This window comes from Rhineura floridana, chromosome 7 (genome assembly GCF_030035675.1).
Source record: "Rhineura floridana isolate rRhiFlo1 chromosome 7, rRhiFlo1.hap2, whole genome shotgun sequence".
In the NCBI taxonomy this organism is placed as follows: domain Eukaryota; kingdom Metazoa; phylum Chordata; class Lepidosauria; order Squamata; family Rhineuridae; genus Rhineura; species Rhineura floridana.
Genome location: NC_084486.1, coordinates 32,218,638 through 32,239,673, shown reverse-complemented (window position 1 = coordinate 32,239,673; position 21,036 = coordinate 32,218,638). Strand labels below are relative to the sequence as shown.

General features: G+C 40.0%; 1 long non-coding RNA gene across 1 annotated transcript; it reads left to right on the top strand.

The window, feature by feature from the left end:
• The first annotated feature begins 3,629 nt into the window (after positions 1 to 3,629).
• Positions 3,630 to 20,818, top strand: LOC133388356 (uncharacterized). The gene is made up of 4 exons (XR_009763758.1): positions 3,630 to 3,698; positions 17,317 to 17,369; positions 19,546 to 19,624; positions 20,730 to 20,818. It is a non-coding gene; the product is annotated as an uncharacterized LOC133388356 (long non-coding RNA).
• Positions 20,819 to 21,036: the final 218 nt, after the last annotated feature.

Below are 21,036 nucleotides of genomic sequence, written 5' to 3'. Positions count from 1 at the left end.
TTCCATCAGGACTGCAGTGTGTGCAGAGGATTAACCCTTCCCTTCCCAGCCTTGACACCAAAGGCAATCCTCCCCTTCTGTGATTTGTTATTCTAAAAGATTTCATTGGCACCACTGTGAGGTTTTTTTTTCCTATTGCCAGTTGCTGCCCAGAGGTATGCAGAGGATTTCTTTTGGGAAGGTATGAGTTAATCCCATAGAAAACAACACAAAACTAAAATTATTTTTCAAAACCTTAAAACCAAAATAAGAATCTAAACTAAAACTAAACCCAAACAAAAATGTTACCTTTTGCACATCTCTAGACAGCAACATAATTCATTCTAGATTGTTTAAGTAAATTCTAGTATGTTAAATTAAAATTTTATTAAAGTTAAGACAATGGAAGCCTCTTTATGGAAATGAAAACATAGGACAGTATTCAACTGAAGGATTACCATTAGCGCAATAGGACTTTCATCCCCTCTTCTCCTCATGTGTTCCCTGTGCCATCTCCAGATCTGCTCTTGAGGGTTGGGGGAATCCTCAAGACAGATTTAGGGGATGCACAGGGGGAGGGCAGAGGAGAATGTTCCATTGCACAAGGAGAAATCCTTAAACTGATAGAACCAGAGACTTAGAGCTATGTTGAATAGGACCCTTAATCTCCCTATAAAAACACCTGTACAACATTATTCTCCAATAAAACATTATCAAACAATGTTGGGCACCACCCACAGACTTCAAGGGTGCCAACAGGATTGTCAGGACCCCAAATGTGGTTCGGGGGTACATTCAGGTGTGTGTGTGTATGTGGTTCAGGTCTCCTAGCCCACTTGCAAAAGAGGATACAAATTTGTATATGGTTTAAGTCATATGCCAATTTGTATTCTTGTCTGCAGGTGTGGTGGAGGGCCCAAAAATAAATCAGTGGCCACAAACAAGTAATAAGATGTCTGACAGACAGAATGCCAACAAGTGATGCTTTCCTCCATAACTATGTATTTATTTTTCAGAAAAGGCTTAATCTGCTGAGTCTCTGCCTGCCACACAGCTGTTGAGGGAACATGAGTCCTGCTCTCCCCCAATGTCACCCATAAACCATAAAGTGTTCAAGGCTCATGAGTTATGTACCAGTTATGTTACCATAGCTTTTTCAGAAATTGATCTTAGGCTGACAATACTACATGCAGTGCAGGACTGAACACAGTATTTTAGGTGCAGCTGGTGGTGGACTGATGTCAAAGGAAATTTAAGATTTACAGCAACCAAGGTTCAGATTAGGGATGGGGGAGAAATTTGATTCAGTTTATATTTGCACTTTCTGAAACAACATGAGAAGTGAAACACAGCCATATTTACTCACATAATTTTGCACTTATCTGAATTTTACAGTTTAGTTCTCCAACTAAGCAATGTTTGGGAAAATGTGTATATTACAGGAAAGTGTGCATATAAATGAATATATTAGTGAGAACAACATACAAATCTGCATTATATTAGGAGAAATTGCTTGCCAAAATATGTACATTTGTCAAAACTGTAAAGCATGTGTTTAGTAGGAGAAATTCTCACTAAAATGCTGGAGAATTTTCATGAGGATTTAAAAACCACCCTGGGCTCCTGCTGGGAAGAAGGGTGGGATATAAATCAAATAATACATAAATAAATAAGTAAAAACAAATTGTTGCAGAAATCTGGAGAACCAAATTTAAGACTGGAAAAATGAGAAACTGAGAGAACCAAAATTGGCAGATCTTTCCATCTCTAGTTCACATGCCCAGACAAGATCAAATTATTTTTTTAAAAAAGCAGTGTATTCTAAGAGCATTTATTGTGTTTATTCATACCTCGTACCTCATACATACCTCATATTCACTACAGCAATATTACCAGCACAGTTCAGTCACCCTTTTCTTTTCTTTTGAGCAAAATGGATTTGAGCCTTTGACCTGAATATCAATTTACCCATTTGTGAGTTTATATCAGCTGCAAGAATTCTCTCTCAAGAATCCTCTTACAAGTAATTAATCACCCCTCCCTCCTTGCTCCTACTACAATCAATTTAAGAGCTATCCCCCCAACTGCATATATATATATATATATATATATATATATATATATATATATAAACAAACACATCAAAAGACTGGATAATTACACTGGACTACACACCAGGGTTGTCGTACACTACTGTCTCTCACCCCCCCTGCAATATTAGAATAGCAGCACCAGCATGCTTTGCAGGGCTGACATAACTTATGTTTGCTGAACCACTATACCCCCCCTGCAATATGGATATACCAATTATGGATTTTATTTGGGTGTTATTATTTATTTATTTTTCTTTAGGTAATTTCTGAGTGGTTTACAACATCAACATTAAATATGAAAAATATAATTTTTAAAGCAGCACTAAAAATTAGATTTTTGTGTGTGCTTAATGTTTACATATTCTACATGAAATTAAATCTGAGTTAGAAAATGCATAAAAATGCCTTTGCTGTTCTGTTTTGTTTTTGGGTGGACACACTATTGCCCAGTCACAGCTACACTAAAATCCTAGACCTCTTAATTATATTTTCTGGGCAACAATAATTTCTCTACAAGATGAAAATACTGCTTCAAAATGAACCAGGCAATCTCCATTATTTGAATCTAGAGAAATTCTAAAATGACATGCACACCAAAGAGGACCCAGCAACGGCTTCAAAACAAACCAGAAATTCTCTTCTCCATTGTCTGGAGAAGTGGTTTGAAACTGTTTTGGAAATCTTCCCTTAGGCTTATTTGGGTTGTATTCAACTAAATCATACTCAGAGTAAACCCACTGAAATTAATGAACTTAATGTTTAATGACATTAATGGGTTTACTCTGAGTAAGACTACAACTGAATACTACCTATGATTGTACATTTCTCTATAACATCCATCAAGGAGTATCCAAGTAGTAGGGGATATTTTTCTCCAAGGGCTGCATTCTGACATGTGGCTTATCATCTGGAGTAGCATGTCAGTGGTGGGTGTGACCAAAATGAAAGCAGGTGCAGCCATAGTTTTTATGAAACTGGTTGGTTTCAACTAACCCTAGTTTAAGACTGACTACAGTTTAGGATTCATAAGGCACACTAAGCTGTGGTTGATCCAAAATAGAAGTGGAAGCATTTGACCTCCTCGTGGTAAGTTAGTTGAAGAAAGGGGAGAGGGCAGTGCCTGTGGCTGACACTTGTTGCAGCTTGTTCTCATAATGCTAAACCATGTTTTGGTTTTGTGCCCAACACAGCCATGTCTGTTACTGTAACATCCTTTGAAACCTACAACACAAGAGTACAAAGTGAAAAACTGCAGTTGCTGTTGCTATCATGATCATTCATTTCTCATTCAAAGGGCATCCAGGCGACCTTGTAGCCTTAAGAACTGGAAGGCTGTAGCATCTGTTTCAAGTGCTTACTGCAGGAATTACTTAAGCTGTCAGCAGCAACTGCTTGGTCAAGATCTATTACAGATGACCCAGTCTTCTTTTAATCACTGACACTACACATTAAAAATACTTTGGGAAAGAGTGATGGGTAGATAGTGAAGTTACTGCCACAAGGTCATGTTCAGATGTCATAAAACTACACTCAATGCCATTAAGAAAAAAACACAGGTGAGAGTCACATCTTAAAGTTCAATTGTCAAAAGGAGGATATCATTAACATTCAATATCCATGATAATTGTAAGTACATGAAAATGAGTTCTACTTGATATGTTTAACTGATATTTAATGTTTATGAAGTTCTATATTCTATATTCTTTTTGGTATTATTGAAACAAAAACAATGGTTATTGGAGTTCATGTGGAGGTCAACATTTTTATTACTCCCTAACAAAAATGTATCACGATCAGAATCCAAAAAACACTTTCAGTGTGCCAGCAGGCTTAGGCTTTTCCAGTGGATGTTTTGACTTTCTAAAAAGCCATAAATATCAAATATATTTTCTCTTTAATTGAACTTCTTTTAGTTTATTACATTTGTATCCCACCCTTCCTCCTGAAAGAGCCTATGCCAGCAAACGCATCAATGATACAATACAATTAAAAATCACCAGACAGGACTGTAGCCTATCTCATTCAATCACATATAAGTCATTTAATTGCAACCTTTTATTTCATAAATGCATATTTTATACAGACAGTGGCTGTGTATGTCTCTGCCGGAACATGATTCTCAAGCTAATTTATATTTTACATGTTTGTAGCAAACATGACTTTGTATCTGACAGCCTGAAACCCTTTTTTTGTGTGTGTCAGTGTGTTTCTGCCATGCGAATAAAACCCCAGTATTGAGTGATGTGTTTCACTGTTTTTTAAATTCAATGAGGAATTCAGTTAGTTTTTTTCTGGGAGTAGGGCAAGAATACTTTTAAAACAAAAAAATTGAAAGCAAAGATTTAGGGGATGGATGGATGATCAAAAATGAGCAGTCAATTCCAACTGGTTCTCCAAACTTTGATAAAGAAGCTTGGACTTTTAACAAAGGAGACCACTTTTTCCCTGTGAAATGAACAATAATGAATGATGCATTCTATTGGTTTTTTAAAATTCACAGTAGGAGGCAGATTAAGGTTGCAATCTTAATGTCATTTACCTAAGAGTAAGCCGCACTGAATGCAGTGGAACTTACTTCTGTGTAGACATGGTTAGGATTGCACCCTTACTGCATATTGGCATCTTCTAACAACAAATAACACAGTCAACAAATAAATGACACGCCTGTCCAGATAGCAGCAATTATACATCAATGGATATATAAATAACATACATTTCAAAGAATTTTGCGTATCTATTTATGTAAAACATGCACTTTTGAGAAAAAACCCTTTTGTTGTAGGCAACTAAGGCAAAAAGGCATTCATAACAAAAGTATATGATGTGATGGGGGTTGAAACTGTGGGTTGGGAAGAAATGCTTCATGGTCTGTTGTTGATTCCTCTGACCTCCCCAGCTCGGAGTGAGTCTTTGATATGCTAGTGTTATAGGATTTGGGGGTTTACATGGATGGTGTCTTTGGGTCCCTTTTCCCATCTCTGATTTGGAATCCTGTGTCTGGGGGTTGGGATCTGCAGCAGAGAAACCTCCTCCATTGGTCAAACAAGTTCATTTCTTAAGATAATAGTTATGGCTAACTCACTCTTCAATTAATGGGCTTGATGGGCTGATCTGAATGAAAGGATGCTATAGGGACTCTGCCAGGAGTGGGACCCTCTTCCCCCTTCATCTTGGAGTCAAGTGTCCTGTGTGCGTGAGTTTCAGGTTTGAGTGGCAGCTGGAAAAGACTCAGAGAGGTTTGCTTCTTTTCTGGGTCTGAATCCCAAGCCATGGCTTTGGGATGCCTCCCTGGAAGCCTGTTGGGGAAGCAAGATCTGTTGCATTGTTGATGCTGTGAATCCCTCCATCTTATTCTCAGGTTGTGTATTTCCTGAAGGGAAAAAAAATCATGATTTATGTAGTGAATCAGGTGCTATTGAAAGATTTTGCACATAATAAACAAGACTTATGTTTCTCATGCAGCCTTATTTGATGACAACTTTTCTTATGCCTTCTATCATTCAAGCATGCTAATGAGGAACCCCTGTAGAATAGTGGTTTATTTCAGTCATCATTTGAAATCATCTTTCATCAGAGTCAAGTAAACTTTTGCATTTCAATTACCCTCTAATTATTTTGCAGATTTGTGCACCCTTCTGAACTACAAGACAGCTGAGATTATTTTAAATATATTAGGTCAGATTCATATAACTGGCAACAGAAGGCCTAGCACTCATTTATTCCACAATGTTTTTCAGTGTGTTACAGAAAGATATCTAATGCATTTGGCAAGCTGTATATATGTATATTGGCAAGTCACCCGGCAAACCTTTTCTAAGGGCATGATAGAAATCTTTTAAGTAAATAAAAATAAGTAAATAAATAACATTTTGCTATACATGTGGTGTCCCTTATTATTTTTGTTCCAGCTTAAACATGCAATAATAACTGTGTAAACCAGAAGCCTCAAAGCCCATATATAGATGGAATAAAATACTATCATTCTGCCCCACCTCAAAATAAGCCATTAGCTGAGAAGCCTGCACTACCAGGAGTGATCTTTAGGATGAACTGTTCCTGTTAATGTGCAAGGTCCTCCCTAATTCACTGCAGAGTCAAGGACAGCTGCGGCCATCTGTCATTACCCTGAACACAGGGAGCTGCCTCTGATGTTGAAGTGAATACTGAAGCTTCTGAGCACCAAGAGCACTGGATTACCACAGAGCGCTGATGTCTTTTACAAAAACTTTACTGAGCATTAGTGTCTTTTGCAGATCCCCTAATTCTCTTCCTCATTATGTCAAAACAAATGCAAAACAATCTCACATTAATTTTCCCACCACCATTGCCAGGCTTCGTGCTTGCCTCTTTAAAGTGCTACATTTCAAGCACTTCAGCATTTTCCCTCTAACTCAGCCTTAAGGATCAAGTTTCAAATTAATTGTATTGTGTTCACTGAATCCCTACTACACAAATTCAATATTATGCTTCCTTTTCTTTCTAGTTAGGCTCCTAATTTCTCACTCACACAATTTGCCCAAACCATTATCTTGTATTGACATAGTTTGGCAAGTGGTGCTATGCAAAATATTTTAGTACTGGGAAGTGTTCAGTATTATACAGGCTTTGCTACAGTGATTTTGCTTGATCATGACCATACCTATATTTCCAATTATTCTGCCACAATGGCTGGCACGATTAAACTGAAAATATATAAATGGTGTATAAACTAGGACACAATTTATATGGCGAAATGAATCAATATGGCAAGGGTTAGAGAGCAGGCAACTCTACAACCTTTTTATTGAAAAATGGAGCCTGTTTGCCATGTATTTTCACAACAAAGTTCAAGAAAATGTAGTACCATATACATTGCTGGGGCAATTGTAAAAGAAGAAAAATGTATCTCATATTGTATTCTTCTGATATAACAATAAGTTTAAAATAAATAAACTGAAAAGACATATAATTAAGTTGCTGAGGTTTCTAACTGCTAATAAGCATCCCCCGCTCCATATCTCCCTGAAAAGCTTGACCGTGGTTCACAAAGGAGCCCCAAATAGAGTCTCCAACTCTGTCCCATCTGCACTATACCTTTAAAGCAGTATCAAGCCACTTTAGTCATAGCTTTCCCCAAAGAATCCTGGGAACTGAAGTTTGTTTTATTTATTTATTATATTTATATTCCACTTTTCTGTTGGAAGTGGGGCAAGAGCAATTCCTGTTTGGGTTCTTTTAAGATAGAGTTAGGGTCCTCCAGTTGGCTAGGCTTGCCTACCTTTAGCTGTGCTCTTCTCTACCTAACTTCCATTGTAAACTGATATGCTCAGGGAAGCTTATCTGCCCCTCCTTCCTTTGTCTTCTTCTTCAACCATCTGAGGAGAGAGGAGACGTCTCTGTCTTTGTTCTCTCTCCTGAACCATGAGGGTAATACTCAAGTCTGGGCATTGCACCTCCAACTTAGTTAGTTAGTTAGAATTAGGTATGCCTTTCCTATCTCCTATGTATTTCTATAAATAATGTAGCTTTTTTCTTATTTTACTAAGTCTTAAGTCTCAGTGATTTAAATGCAGGGCAAAAGCCTGCTTCTCAGGTAAATACACATACTGGCACACACAGCTCAGACCACTGAGTTACTTTGCATATCTATAATATTTTCCTCCCTGGAGCTCCAGATGGCCTACAAACATGGTTCTCCCCCTCGCAATTTTTTCCTCACAACAACTCTGTGAAGTAGGTTAGGCTGAAAGACAGTGACTGGCCCAAGATCACCCAGTGTGCTTCGGCACCTACTGAAGACCTTCCTCTTTCAATAAGCCTTTTAAGTAGAGCCCTTATCCCAGTCTGTGTCTGTGCTGGAATTGCTTTTTAAAATGTAAAGCTTTTTAAAAGGATGTCTTAAATATGTTTTGTTTCAATATGTTTTTCAATATGTTTTGTTTTAATATATTTTAAAGTCTGTTAAGATGTTGTAGAGTGTTATGAGTGTTTTTGTTTGCTGCCCTGGGTTTCTACTGGGAGGAAGGGTGGAATGTAAATTTATAACAACAACAATAATAATAATAATGGCTGAGCATGGATTTGAACCCAATCCAACACTCTAATCATTACACCACACTGGCTCTTGTTAAGGGTGTTGAGAGTTGTTAGGAAACCTCTATTGCCCTCACAGAGCTACAATTTCCAGAGTGGTTTAGCAATGAACACTCCTTTCTAGGGAACTCTCAGCACTCTTAACAAACTACAGTTCCCAGGATTCTTTTAGAGAAGCCATGACTGTTTAAAGTGGTATGACACTGCTTTAAATGTATAATGAAGATGGGGTCCTAGTGAAAACCGTTCAGTGATTGCTGTAGCCACTGATTTTGACAAATGCCAAAGCTTCCCCCCCATCCCTTCCATCTCTCTTTCAGCACTGCTGCCCTTTAGCCTGGTTGCTTGAATATTCTCCAGTAGCAACAGAAGCCTTTGTTATGTGAAAAGCTAATTCATACAGATTCACAAATACAGCAGGTCAAAGTTCAGATCATACTGTACTAATTATCTCTTTTCCCACGTTTTATTTCCATGTAAGGATATCATTGTTTTATAGACAATATCCATTTCTTCTGTGGGCAGTTTACACATTTTCATTTGTCCTGTTCTTGTGTATTGTGCTTTTGATAACACTGTCACATGTACACCATTGCTGATTGTTACATATGGTTGGAAAAGATGGCCTTTCTGTCTTTTCCAAATATCTCTTACATTCAAGTTCTTCCTGCAACGATCCAGGGCTGGTGCCAGGCATGCCAAGGCCCTTGGGCATCAGCCTGCCCTGGGCCCCGGCACACACACACACATGCATGCATGCACGCCCCCACCTACCTGTTTCTCCTGACTTTTGCGGCTGCATGCACTGCGTGTCCAGAGTTGCCATTAACTAAGATGGTGGCCAAGGTTTCCCTAAGGGGCTGAAGACTCCGCTGCCATCTTGGATGATGGCACACATGGTGCTATGTGCACACATCCCTGTCTTCAATCAAGATGGTGGTTGGGGCATCAGCACCTTAGGGGAATCTCAGCTGCCATCTTGGTTAATGGTAGACCTGCATGTGCAGCGCACATAGCCGCAAAAGACAGGAAAGACAGGTAGGTGGGGCCAGCGAAATGGTGGGCAGCATGCAAGCTCCCTCCCTGCGATCTGCGGCAGCTGCCCTTCCACAGATCGTGGAAGGGGAGCACTGCTCCTCCCCACCCTATCGAGGGGCCCCTCAGAGCCCCTCAGCCAGGGCCTGATGCCGGCCCTGCAATTGTCATTCCATGGCCTATGGAGGGTCCATTCCATTGCTTTGAATGTGACATAATTCTAGTTATGTTTTGCTAGATCATGCTACCCTACAACATGCCCCCAAATCAATTTATTTTAGGGCCCTCAACTAAAGAATTAGTTTTAATTAACTTACTGGTTTAAATGAAGTTGCATATGCCTAATCCTCAGTATAGGTGCCTTTGGGGAGGTATAAGACTTTAGAAAACTTACAGTTCTTAACAAATGTTACAATCACTGCAGGAAAGAAAGTCTATTTTAATATTTTCTTTGTCATTCTGAATCACAGTAACTTAGCAGAACTAAAATAGCCCTTTAAAAAAAGCAAATGAGCATGCCCTTTGCTTGCTGCTCCACCAATTAGATTTTCCTTCCAATAAAAAATGATCCCCATAAATTAATTATGTCATTAACTGGTGTATGTGCTAATGAAATCAATTAAAGTTTGGAGCCCTAGAGGTTTTTAAAACAAACGAAAAGCTTGCAGTGCAAAGAATAATTAGCAGAAACAAAAGATAATTCAGAATCACTGAATCTATTAAAGTATGAATATAACTACTTCACACTTTCCACTTCCAGTATCTACCAGCCACTGATTTTGTTCATCAGTTACCACCAGTGGATGACATCTTTGTTCTTGCTCTGAAAAAAGTCCCAGAGCTGCACTCCACTGCATTCCACCTCCAATACAAATGGAAGAGAGTTTGGGAATTGTTCTCTCAGATTAACACCGAGCCCTGTAGCCAGTCTTCCTTGTTAGGTGGGGCAGCCACATTTGTGGGTGGGGCAGCCACATTTGTGGGTGGGGCAGCCACAATTCTAGGTGAGGCACTGGGGGGGAGAGACACAATGCATCAGCCAATCCCCCCCAATGAATGGAGAGGATGTGAGGGCCAGACCAGGGGAAGGGAAAGGCAGTGACCTTCCCCCTCACTCCTTCTCCATCCAGAGACTTGTTAATTTACATGAATGACATCTAATCCGTTGAATTGCCTCACCCTTTCTGAGAGATCCACAGGAATACCAGACTCAAAAGCTCAACTTTACGTATAGCTCAGGCACCTTTCACCTGTGCACTGATTCTTCATGAACTGAACTACTTTGGTAAAGACAGTGAACTCCTGAGCTTGACTTTGATGCTGCATTAGGTATCTCAGTTTTTGATTCCACCAGAAAAGCAAACTTGTCCATGCCTCTCATTTAAGGAAGCACAAAGAGAAAATAAATACTATAGAGTGTATTTGTTAATTCCTCCTTGAGAATCTCTTTTTCTAGTCTTGTTCCTGGCCTTTAGATTTTCGTTCCTCTTGGACAATCAAGGGGAAAAAAATTAACTGGCTGCTATATAGACGAACTAGGCAATTGGAAACAAACTGTGGAAAGCAATTGGATATTTTTTTTACTAGTTGTTGGGTTGATTTTTCTGTCCAGAAACCCTGAAAAGGCCTTATGCTGTGGTGCACATGTTGGGAAAATCAGAAATTAGGCCTCAGTTACAGCTTAGGTATCCAGCCAGCCAGCTAACTGTAGTGTACACAGCAATATTTCTATTCCCCTAGGACTGTTTTCATCCTTTGCCATGAAGTAATCAAGAAAATAAGAAAAATAGCCACTATGATTGTGTGCATAGTGCTTTAAAAGAGTAAAGGGTAGCTGTTTTTTCCAGATCACTTTATCTCTTTTAGTTCACCCTTAGCAATAAGCATCCAATCTGCTCTACTCATTGTAATAACTGCAGGAGAAACAAACTCTTGCTTCCTACTGCAGGCAGGCAAACATGCTTCTTTGTTGCTGGTTTGGTAGACAACACAACTTAATATGAACATGAAAAGCAAAGGAAAGTCCAAGAGGTGGAGTCTAACTCTCACTTAAGTAATTATAGGGTGACTGTGATAATGACAATGCACCCTCAATCTGGGAAAGTCTTGAGTGAACAGACTTTGGGGGCTTCCCCAGATGAGGTTTTTGTGGTGCACTCATCCTGGCTTATTCACCGAATTTTTCAGAGGGTCCTATTAAATTGCTTCTGTTCTTAAATCAAGGCATCATTCTTTGAATGGAAGTTGTCACTGTCTGTCATGTCACAAATTAAAAAGAAGACAATTTCCAAAAAAAAATCCTGTGCATGTGAAGCACAGCTCTGGGGGTGCCCCCATTTACCCCCCCCGGCAACAGACCTGGTTAACACATCACATAAACAGCCCTTACTTATTTTCATACATATTTGCCTTTCCTCCTCACATTGTATATGTGTGTGTTTTCACTTCATTCCAAGAAAAGAAAAGAAACATCAGCTACAGCCTAGCTCTTTTTCTGAGGCAATTTTTGAAGGAGAATGTAAGTACAGTCTACAGGAAAGAAAGAAAAAAGATGACAAAATGGTATAGAATCATTTGTTGTTAACAGGGCAGTATTATCAAGACACTCCTGTCTCTTGCCGATTGCATTTCAGATCTGGCAATGGATAAACTATGCAATTATGAATTTCTGCATTCAACTTTTCCAATTAAGAATGTGAGTAAAGATCATGGGGTTCCCTCACCCCCACCCTCAATAATGAAAATCAAACCCCCTTGTGGCTAAAACATGTTCTCAGCCTTACCAAACAAAATTGATTCCCCTGTGATTTGGCCTACGTCCGTTTTTCTGTGAAAACAAATACATTCCTAAAGCATGCTGACATTTGTGTCTTAGTTTTATTTGTTCTGCTTAAAAAATAACCTTTAATACTTCATATATTTATCTAGAGTTGCTTGGCTCCTCTAAACAGGAGGGGAGCTTATTGCTATTGCTTCTTTAAAGCACACTTCAGACTTCTACATTTCATGTATTAATCTGGAGTTCTTTTAGTCGTTGCTTCCTATGGTCCTGAACAGGAGGGAGGTTTTTGGCATTACCTTTGTAATATAGCTGCTATTATTAGAGAAGAGAAATCAGTGTAGGAATTGCAGGCAGTATAAATATCAATAAATCTTTGCATGCACATGCATATTACCCACATGTGGCGCACACACACACACACACACACACTGAGTATGGAAGCCTTCAAATTTATATGTATATCCCCCTTTTTTTGTTCCTAGAATAGTCAGCCAGAAACTTGTGAAACATATATCCTAGGTGCCAGCAACTAGAGGTCTGTCAAGAAAGCTTAGGCCCAAACCCTGGGAACCCTCCTTGTTGGTGTAGTAGGGGCCCAAAGACCAGGGTAAAAACCAACCCTGTAAGGTAGAAGCTGCCACCACTCCTTCAGTCTGACCAGCCTGGGCTAGGGGACTCCCCAACTGTACTCTGAATTCAATGAAACAAGAGCTAAAAATCGGGCTCTCTGTCCCTTGAGTCCCAAGCCCCCCCCCCCAAATTAATCAGTAGCAGTTTGGACAAGATGCTAAGAACTGGTTTCAGTACCAGAGCTCAGACCGAAGAAACCACACCAGAATGGATGAGGTAGATGTATTTTAAAGTAGCAGCATAAAAGTAGAACCCACATATTAGTGAGAAATATAATTATAATGTAATTATGAAAGGCTCCTTCTGGGAGGAAGGGCAGGATATAAATTTTATAAATAAATAAATAAATAAATAAATAAATAAATAAATAAGAGTACAGAAGTACATTTTGGGAATTATAAGACAATAATAAAAAATAACAAAAGCCTTGCCTAACTGTAATACAAATTAAAAGAGTAATTAACCCCACAAAAAATCAGCAAGTACCATAGCGATGTTCACAGGTGTCATGAACCAAGATGTGAGGCATCAGACCAAAGTGCAAAACTACTTTTCTAGGGGGGAAAAAGGCTTCGTAACTGCAAGCCAGTCTTCCTAGCCAATCAGAGGACTAGCTGGCTGTAACTTTCCAGAACTTGAGAGCATACATGGTATCTCAACAGAGATGCATCCTTTCCTATTAGCAAAGGCTACCATAGTGGTCTTGAGATATAATTTGTATACCAGATATCACAGGTGCAAAAATGAGCTCCTGACTAATTAGTAGGAAAGAAACGTTTTCACAAAGGCCTATTCTCTACCCAGAAATCTCAGCAAAGGAACCATTTTACTCAACCAAAGAAATCTTTTTTCTTGGCAGCAGCCCACACACCAAATGTGGCTCAATTAAAGCTGGAAGTTGTCCCATCTATCATGCTAGAATCCACAGTCTCCCACTTCTGCCTGATCAGGTTACCGCATGCTATGAGAATGTAAGAAGAGACCTGTTGGATCAGACCAAAGGTCCTTCCACTCCAGCAACCTGTTTTGAAAGTGGCCACCCAGATACCCTTGGGAGGCCCACAAGTAGGACCTGAGTGTCACAGTGCTCTCCCCCTTGTAATTCTCAGCAACTGGTATTCAGAAACAAACAGCCTCCAACTGTGAAAGTACATCATCATCATGGGTAGCAGACATTTTAAGCCTTTTCCTCCATTTGTTTAATCATCATCCAAGTTGGTGTTCTTCAACTTCATCTTGTGGGAATGAATTCCATAGTTTAACTACGCACTGTGTGAAGAAGCATGTCCTTTTGTCTATCCCGAATCTTCCAACATTCAGACTGCATTGCCACATCTAGCATCACTGTAAGCTCTGTTCAGGAGAAGGGAGCTGAAGACTAAGCAGTTCACCTATACATTACCACAAACAGCAGATATGTACTTAAATATGCTTATAGGGTTTGCCACTTCAGATTTCAGTTGGAGTCTCACATGAGTGGATGTTCCTACATGTAAAAATATTTCCCGCAAAAGGCATACCAGGCCAAAAGCCAGTTTCCCATCTCATGATTTATTTTGTGAGAAGGAGGCCATAGTCTGTGGGGCGGGGGGAGGAGGGGGAGAAGAGTGTATGTTTTCCTTCTCCTGCTGATACAGCATGGCTTGCTTGAATGAGTCATCTGAAGTTGTCTGCCTTGCAGGTCATTTCCACTGGTTCATCTGCTTCTGCTTTGGTTTGGCTAGTGATGGGCAAACTCTCCCAGGTTCAGTTTGGAATTGGGTTCAGCAAGCTAATCTATTTTCTTCCAAAATTGGGAAATAACTTGGTTTATTGTATGCCCAACTCAGACCTGTCACATTCCTGATTACATCAACTACGTAACAAGTCTGAAATATCCCACACCCTCCCCATGCCTGCCCTGGTGTCCCTTCCCATTTACCTAGACTGTGGCAGTTTCACTGGAGGACTTCCTCTCTCTCTCTTTGGTGCCTACTGGGACTCTAGTTTCCACAGCATTCCTGAGTCCTTTGTATGGGCATCAAGTGCCTTGAAAAAAAAATCCCATGGCTACTGATGCCTAAAATGCTATTGTAGCAGTATTCAAGGTGCCATAATGGGAGAAAACTTCCAGCAAAATTTCACTGCTGATGTTAGACAGGCAAGGGGAAAGTTGGGGCAGGCAAAGAGGAAGGAGGGAGTTATTATCCTGCCTGGATTACAATCTGAGCCAGAGAAGAACTCAATGGGGTCATAATACTCATCTCAGATTGAAAGGGAAGATTATCTGTTGGTGAGGTTCCAAACCAGGAAATTACAAACTTTGGTAACATATCTGGTTTGGGCTGATTGTCGGTGCTGATGGGAGTATATGATAGCTGTGCTGAGAGAACAGTCAAATAGTTTCTGAGCACAATTTAAGATAATAATTCTGACTTTTAAAGTCCTAAATGGCTTGGGTCCACAGTATATCAGGGAATTATTCTTCCCATAAGAGCCTTTCATTTGCTAAGATCATAATGCAGGATCCTTCGTCTGAACTTAGGTTGGCTGGCAAATAGTGCAAGGCCTTTTCAGTGGGGGCTATTACTTCAGAGCCACCAACTTGGATGACTTTTTAAAAGGGTTAGACAAAATCATGGAGGATAAAGCTACCTTTTCTGAATTACAGTTGAAGCCAGAGAAGAACTGAATGGGATCAAAAGGCTATCAATGACTACTAGTCATGATGGCTATGTTCTACCTCCACTATCAGAGGCAGTGTGCCTCAAAGTACCAATTGCTGGGACTCACAAGTGCAGAGAGTGGTGCTGCACTCAGGTACCACCCGTGGGCATCTAGTTATAAAAATAGGATGCTGGACTAGATGTACCTTTGGTCTGATCTTGCAGGGCTTTCCCTATATCCTTACATGTCTTTGGCCACATGCACACATGAATGCACAAAAACACGCACAAAGTCACAGCACACCCCAGGGAGACCACACTTTGGATTAGTATATGAGGGAATTCATACTTAGACAACAGACCAGAGCCAAAGAATGTAAAAATAGACATTTTGATTAATATGTGGGTTGTTACATAATGAAAATATTTTGGTTAAGCAAGCAGCATTTAAGTTGGACTAGCAGTTTTAGTTACAGCTGGGGCAGTAGGAGGTAGGAAGAGTAGGAGGTAGAAAGTGAAGGAAAAGGGGGTGGCGAGAGATGCCAAACAAACCAGCAGAGCCTAAGGAGGGGAATTAGAGAAGAGTGTGCAGCAGAATGGCTAAATTTAGGAACAAAAAGGGAAAAAGAATGAAAACAGAGGTGACATAAGGAAGAAGTGCTTCTCCTAGAGCTTGAGAAAATTAGGTGGGGTTTGATTCTGGAGATTGCCCTTGGTTGCAGTGGGGAGGTGGGGCGAGCCAAGCCCCACAGGTCCCTAAAGCCTGTGGCATTGCAAGATTTCCTTGAATGGGGCCGGGAGGAGAGGCACATAACCATGGGTTCTCTTGAATCCCTAGGTGAATCAAGTTCAAAATCACAAAAAGAAAGGAAAGGAATACAAGGAGGCAGGGAAGGAATGGAGCCAAGCTGACTAAGAACAGGGATTGGAGCAATCTGAGTATCCTGCAAAGTAATCCTCCTTCGATCTGGATCCACAACATGGGTCTTTCAGCAGAAGTTCACCAAGACTAGGCACTAACTGGGGATTTTTCATATAAGTCAAATTGTACCTGGAGAGATTCTCCCCACCCCCCACCCCCCCCACACACTACATGTAAAAGAAAAACAAGGATCTTGAAGGGCACCTAAGATTCACCATGCGTGTGGCATGAATAAATACAGTTTCTACACATACCACCGATGGACATTTCCTATAATTGAGATGCGGTAATAGTGGTTAATGGGTAGCCCTGAAGCTATACTGTTTTGGGGGTGATGCCTTGCTGCATCAAGTATAGGATGTGCTCTTGAATGATTTGATTAAGTAATGAATCAAGCAATGAAAAAGACATATGCATGCTTTATGTGAAAAAGCAAAGGTAGTGAGAGGTACTGCTATTGAAGCTAACAGATGTGCTTTCTTCCCTTGGCTATCCCTCAGTTTCATGGTTAGTCAACTTTTCCTAAGCAAAACAAAAAGAACTAGAGTCAATGCAATAAGGATACTCAAAAAACCAGCAATGCTGGGTATCTTGGTAACACAATGCAAGAAAAAGAGGTAAAAAACCAGAATGCTGAAAAGGTATTTATTATGTACAAAACTATTAGTAAGAGCTGGCTACAGTATTTTGATGAAAAATCAATGTGTCCCCTGATGAAGGCTTGGTTGCACAAGCTGAAACGCGTTGGGCTTTGAGCTTCTACAGAGCATTTCCTAAGCTTTTTCTATTATTTTTTAAAAAAATTTTGGGATATATATTTTTAATAGTACTTTTGTACATAATAAATACCTTTTCAGCATTCTGGTTTTTTACCTCTTTTTCTTGCATTTTGTGGATGCTAGACACTTTATTTTTCCTCCTATCTTGGTAACACGACACCTGCTGTACTGAACTCTCTTCCTGGAGAACCTCAACATACTACTTACGGTAATAAAGACATTTTATTTCAGCAAGCACGTGGACACATAACTGATGTCCAAATCTGTTATCAAGTTTCATGGGGAAATGTGTACGATGCCTTTCATGTAGTTTTCTATTTTTTGTTTTACTCTGAAGAACTTTACTGATGCAATGTCTTATTGATTTTATGTCTTATAGGCCTCCTGAAGGCTTTTGATGCCATGCTGATGGTTTATCTATCTGAAAATATAGTAAGTGAATGAATCATGCTTGTCATTGCTCATCTATACAGTAGGAAAAAAATCTGAAAGGGGAAAAACCACACCATCTTTCTAGTAATCATATCCAAATCTGTGGGATTAATATTATTTTATTTATTTATTATTTGATTTATATCCCACCCTTCCTCCCAGCAGGAGCCCAGGGCGGTAATATTAATAAATATCACAGGCATTTAAAGCTTCTTAGGGAGCCCTTTTGGGGGGCAATCACCGCATTTTGAAACTCTGGATGCTAGTAGCTGTGTGACCTACCAATAAAGAATGCATTCCTACTGGAACAGGGGGAGTATATTTTGGCTTTTAGAATGGGGAGAAATGCAGCAGAGTGTAAGGACCAGACTCTAAATCTCTTCCGCATCTAGACTTCTGTTTAGTTCCTGGACAGGTCTCTCAGCGGCTTCATTGGTGCTGCATGCCCATCTTGGAATTAGTTATATGGCTTCAGTCATGTGGAGTTGATTTCTGTAGGAGCTCTTCTATCTCTTGAATGCTTTCATCTTTTGGGGAATTGGTAGGAGAGGACTGTGCAAAGATGTTTCTTCCCCACAGCCCACTTCCTGACACTGCCCATCACTGTAGACCCAACTGTAGTTTATTGATGCAGTGCTTCAAAGGCTGGGAGGTGAGTAAATTTTATTCAGGAGTTTTATCTGGAGGATATTGATAAGACTCTGGGTTGCTGAAATATATGTACCTCCACTCTCCTTATGAGAGTAAACAGTAAATATTCCACATTCCACACCCACCCTTACCTTCCTGCTTATAGTCATGCATCTCTTTAGTTGGCTCATAGAAAATGTCCAGAACAGTCTGGAGTCTAGCATAATATGAGAATATAAGGTATGAGCTGATGGGAGCATGTAGCTTACTAATGATAGTTTGTGTGAGTAAAGGAGGCTAAACAATATTTTGCTCCACACTCATCACTGGAAAACTCCATGGACTATTCTGCTGAATATGAAGCAGACCTTTCCTAGCTTTATAGCACCCTTCCCCAACCTGGTGCCAGGGCTGTTGGGAGTTGTAGTCCAAAAAGGCTGGAGGGCAGCAGGTTTGGGAAAGCTGCTTTAAGGGAATGGGACAGTATGAAGTACAGCAGCCTTTCCCAACCTTTGGGTCCCCATAGGTTGCTGCACTACAATCCTCACAATTCCTGACCATTGGCCATGCTGGCTAGGGCTGATGGGAGTTGTAGTCCAACAACATTGTGTACCCAAAGGTTGAGAAAAGCTGTAGTACAGTATGGGAACACGTGTTAATCTGGTGAGTAGTTATGAATATAATGAACCTGGCATTTTCTATAATTGAGGGCTTATACCTTTTGTATAGTTGAGGTGTTAAGGTACACAAAATATAGTTTGAAATATTTCAAGTTAATGCAGTCCATGTTTGACGATCTATAATTCCTCAAAAAGAAATAGGAAGAAGTCTTCTTCTTTAGGCTGTTCTGATAACTTGCTATCAGTTAATAACCTGCATCAAATCCAAGCCTATCTCACAGGGGTTAAAAGGCAAGGGGCATTTTCTATTTCTGTTAACCTGGCATTCAGGAGCCAATGTGCTTAACATCCTAAGGACAATAAGCAGCTGTTTTCAGAATTCCGGTGAGGTACGAGATATATTTTTGGGGTTTTTTTTACTCCATCTTTCAACTTTAAAAGTCCTCAGAGCAGTTTAAAAACACATCAAACTTGGATGCTTTCTTTAACCATTGGGGGCAAAGTCTTCTATCTGGGCAGTGTCTTTTGACATCTGTCAAGTCTGCTTCCAACTGATTTCCTGATGGATAATCATGAGGTATATATAACGTGTTGCTGACTGAGCTCATGCAATATTCAGCTGTTTTATTCTGGATTTCTGTATCCTCTGTGTTTTCTCAGGGTGACTACAAATCCATAGTAACTGGAGGAGATAGTCCTAGGATGGGGACGAGCCAAATGACAGTTGGTCCCAGACAGACTGATGGAGAAGGATTTATTGTCTTGCCTCACCTCTGATGTAGCCAGGTGGAATGTCTGCAAGTTGATTTCCATGCAGTTTAACAGTTACATGACACCACTGAGTGGGATCATCCAGAGTTTTGGAGTGCATTGTCATCAATACACTGGTGACATACAACTCTGTTTCTCTTTTTCATCTTCTGCAGGTATGGCAGTGGTTGTGTTGTACTAGTATCTGACTGGTAATGGACTAGATAAGGGCCAATAAACTGAAGCTCAATACAGGTAAGATAGGGACACTGTAAGTGGGTGGTTCCTTGGTCCAAATATGTGGAGTTTCACCAGTGTTGGTAGGGATCACACTCTAAAAGATCAGGTCCATAGTCTTTGAATCTACTACTGTCACTTGAGGCACAGGTGGTGTCAGTGGCAAAGAATGCATTCTACCAGCTTTGGATGGTGACCTAGCCACGCCCCTATCTGGATAGGGACAACCTGCTTCAGGGGTCTATGCTCTGGAAACCTCATGTCTAGATTGCTGCAATGCATTATATGTGGGACTGGCTTTAATGACAGTTCAGAAGCTGCAGCTACTGCAGGGTTCAGCAGCTAGGATACTGACCAGAACTAGAAGGTCAGAACATATTGCACCTGTTCTGGCCTGACTTCATAGGCTGCCTACATATTTCTGAGCCCATTTAAAGTGCTGGTTTTAATCTATAAAGCCTTCTGCCTCAATACCTTAAGGAACACCTTTTCCCATATGAGTCTACCTGGACCCTTAGATTATAATCAGAGAACCTCCTCTGGTTGCCCCCTCCAAAAGAAATTTGGAGGATGGAGACAAAAGAGAGGGCCTTTGCAATGGTGGCCCCTTCCCTATAGAATGCTGTCCCCAAGGAGGTCTGCCAGGTGCCAATTTTGACTACATTTAGACATCAGGCGAACACATTTTTATTCCTCAAGGCTTTTCAATGATACACTGCTGATTCATGGGGTGGGATCTGTTTTTTACATTTCTGTGGTGAGCATGTTAATGGAGTTTTTTATTGTGTGTTAAACTGCCAAATTTTATATGTTCATATTTATTATATTTGTAAATCATCTAAAGCTGTTAGGATGAGGGTAAAGGATGATTAAAAAGTATAAAATAATTTGCTAGAAATGACTGCAATCCTTAGTCCAATAAATTGATAGAAACAATGACTTTCTTCACCAGTTTTTGGAACTTCATATATATGTTTCTCTTTGTTATAAACTGTCCACATATTAAAATACAATATCTTCTCAGGATTATTATTGTTTAAAGATATATTATGTATTGTGTGCAATGTACTGTATTATCCTTGCTGGTTTTTAAATTATTTTTTAAAATTAATTAATTTTCTAGGACCTTACATGCCCTGGTAAAATTACGTTTCCTAGGGTCCCTAGTGCCAGGGATGCTGCCATAGCAGCTTTTGTTCCAGACACCAGGGAGAAAAAGATCAGGTAAGAGAGACATCCTTCCCTTTTGCTACACCCACAGGAGCTGCATCCAGGATGCGGTAAGGTGTTTGAGGATGCACTGTTGGGTTAGCACTATGAGCAAATTTAGAATGTTTGGCTGGTTGGGGTGGGGAAAAGGGGAAGAGATTGCCAAAATCTGTCTGAACTGAGCCTAGAGTGTTTGTCCATCATGATCTGTAATATTAAAT